At 49.7% G+C, this 3,023-nt stretch overlaps 2 non-coding genes across 2 annotated transcripts; both read right to left on the bottom strand.

Moving 5' to 3' along the window:
• Positions 1 to 820: 820 nt before the first annotated feature.
• On the bottom strand, positions 821 to 903 carry MIR124A-1 (microRNA mir-124a-1). Its single transcript, NR_032164.1, is given in 1 exon segment — positions 821 to 903. It is a non-coding gene; the product is annotated as a microRNA mir-124a-1 (primary transcript).
• An 842-nt stretch (positions 904 to 1,745) lies between these two features.
• MIR7258 (microRNA mir-7258) lies at positions 1,746 to 1,812 on the bottom strand. The gene has a single exon (NR_127445.1). It is a non-coding gene; the product is annotated as a microRNA mir-7258 (primary transcript).
• Positions 1,813 to 3,023: the final 1,211 nt, after the last annotated feature.

Below are 3,023 nucleotides of genomic sequence, written 5' to 3'. Positions count from 1 at the left end.
TATAACCATTCTCTAATCAAACCCCAGACATCTGCCCTATACGTCACATTTTCTTTCTGTTCAGGTTTAAAGAGGCACCTCCTTCAATTCCTCAGACCCCCTAGTTACTGCATTTTGCTTCACGACTCCTCCATTTCAACAGATTTCTGAGGGGTCCTCTGAAACATTAGGAATAATAAGCAATAATTAAATTAGGAAGCTCTTTCGGCGATGGGCTGGGGCAATGGGAGGTGTCAGGCTCTCTCCCTAAAGGACCTTGGAAAAGCTCTCTCATTCACTCCTCCCCATCCCCCAATTTTCTTCAGTCCCAGCCCTTCATCTACATCCATCCCTGCAGCACAGTGACCCTGGCTTCCCATCAGATGCCCCCAGAGCATTCACAACAACCCACCTGTCCTCTAGGCATCGGAGTTTGTCTTTTCAAGGGCACAACCAGACCCGACGTCGGAAACAAAAACGCAGACTGGGGGAACTGATGGTCCTTATCCACATAAAAAACGTACTCGCACACAGAGGGGGGAAAGTATCTATAGTGGCATCTGCAGTACACAAACGCACGCACGCACACAGGTCAATGCGAACATACACGCGGAGGTCTCCACACAAACACACCTATGTTGCAGAGACCACACACACGTACACGTACGCACACACACCCCTCCTCACCCGGCAGGCCCTAGCACAAGGCTAGCCCTGCCCGCAGTCGGTGCACGTCCCCTCCCTGTCTCCGAGACACGGCCGCTGCCCCAGTTGCTGCTGCAGTGCTGCGCTATGCGGAACCTCCAGTCGGCTCTGACCAAGACCGATCGACGATGCTGCTCAGCCCCATTCTTGGCATTCACCGCGTGCCTTAATTGTATGGACATTTAAATCAAGGTCCGCTGTGAACACGGAGAGAGAGGCTTTCTCCTGAGGGAGGGAGAGAGGGTTGGGGGGGGGGGGGAGGGAGAGAAAAAGAGAGAGAGAGGGAGAGAGAGAGACAGGGGAGAGAGAGAGAGAGACAGAGAGACAGACAGAGAGGAGAGAGAGGGGGAGGAGAGGGAGAGAGGGAGAGAGATAGAAAGAGGGAGGAGGGGAGAGAGAGAGAGAGAGAGAGAGAGAGAGAGAGAGAGAGAGAGAGAGAGAGAGAGAGAGAGAGAGAGTAAAGAAAAAAAGAGGGGTGTGTGCTCATGGTAGGGTGAGGGACTTGAAGGGGGGGTGTCGAGAAAAAAGGACAGTAGCATCCTCCCTACCCCAGCCCCCCCACCCCCGATACACAGACAATGAGATAACAGCGAAGTCTTCCAATGGCTCTTTGTTCTCCCCCCGATCCTTTTTTCATCCAGGCTCTTCCTGCAAAGCGAAGGGGGTGGGGTGGGAGGTGGAGGTGGAAATGGAGGGAGAGAAGCATTCCTTCCCCCATTTTAAATACTCCTTCCCTTTACCTCTTTCTTTCCTCTCACCTCTCCCTCCCTCAGCTTCAGACAATAGGGGGAAAAAAAAAACCCATCAAAGAAACCCACCTCGTCCTAGAGAAGCAAAGCCAACACCTATCTTCTCCAGCTTTCTTTTACCCATCTCTGCCCAGGAAGAAAAGGGAGGGGTGGGGTGGGGGGTGGGGTGGAGGGAGAAGGATGGAGAAGAAAGACAAGGAGGGAGGAAAGGGGCTTGCCGCTGCTGACAGGGCGGCTGCCTCCTCTACCTCTGGTCTCGGAGTCACTGCATAACACAGTCTCCTCCAGTATTCCGCAAAAAAACGGTCTGCTGCAATAAAAGGGCCTGGATTGCAGCAATAAACCGTCCCGGGCTCGCCTGCTGCAGTCAAGTCCTTTTGCTTAGGTCCCAAGTGGTGATGGGGGGATGGGGTTGGGGGGGGGGGGGGAAGAAAAGAAAAAGAGAAAAAAAAACCCATAAGAGTGGGGCCCATCTGGCTTCTCATCAGCTTTGTCAAGTCTTGCATACGCTAAAATGCTAATGACCTAGATAGCTCATGCAAAATGCAGCAGAGAGGGAGGGAGGGAGGAGGGAGGGAGGGAGCAAGGGAGGGGGGGGGGAGGAAGGGGAAGGGGGGAGGAAGAGAGGGAGAGAGAAAGAGAAAGAGAGGAGGGGGAGGGGAGAGAGAGAAAGAATATGTCTTAGAGACACCCCTACATATATCCTCCCTCTCTACATCCAGCCAATGTGCCTTACCAGGTGATGGGGTGGACTTTGATCTAAAAGGTCACCCGACTGTAATGAAGATATATCTGGGGTACAGGATGTTGAAAAAAGGGAGAGAGAGATCCCTAAATCATACCATACGGTCTACAAGGAATCAAAGAAATCATTTCAAGTCCCCTCCCTCTTCTTGTTTACACACCATAGACATTCACCTTTATATATGTGTGGGTATACTTATATATAGATACACAAATATACATAAATATATTCTCCCTCCGAAGACATCTATACAATATTGCTGGAGCTAGACTTTCCCCCATCAATACTCAACCTGTAAAGAGGAATCAAAACATGTCTTTCTCCTCATCTCTCCTTCTTCCACCAAATACAGCTTATCCATGGCCTCTACATTTCAAGACTCTCTCTAAATGTCACATTTACCCATCCCTCACCCCACCCTTTCATTATCCTCTAACACCGCAGAAGGAATATCTCCTTCAATATCGTCTTTTTCTAAACGGATCATTGAACTTCCACCATACCCCTACTAGCCCATCATAACACTCCAATCCTATGCTAGAAGAGGGTGATGAGAAGGTTCCCACCTTCTCAGAGAGAAGAGGAGTAGGAGGAATCCGGAAAGAGAAGTTGCTGCATCCACAGATTTAAAAAAAAGAGATTAAATTCACTTTTATCATCCTCATCCTGCATCTTCCAAAATGAGAGGGAGAAGAGGGAAGAGAAAGCAGAATCAAATGATAGTAGTAGTAGTAGTAATAATAATAAAGTACCTTATAAGGACAAAAAATGTCAAACCCCAAATTCCCTCTCCGAAGCTCAAATGCCTTGGCGCCTTTCTGTCGCAGAGAAAAGCTGTGCGAGAT

The sequence above is a fragment of the Monodelphis domestica genome, chromosome 1 (assembly GCF_027887165.1).
Source record: "Monodelphis domestica isolate mMonDom1 chromosome 1, mMonDom1.pri, whole genome shotgun sequence".
In the NCBI taxonomy this organism is placed as follows: Eukaryota; Metazoa; Chordata; class Mammalia; order Didelphimorphia; family Didelphidae; genus Monodelphis; species Monodelphis domestica.
This window is presented reverse-complemented; position numbering and strand designations above follow the sequence as displayed.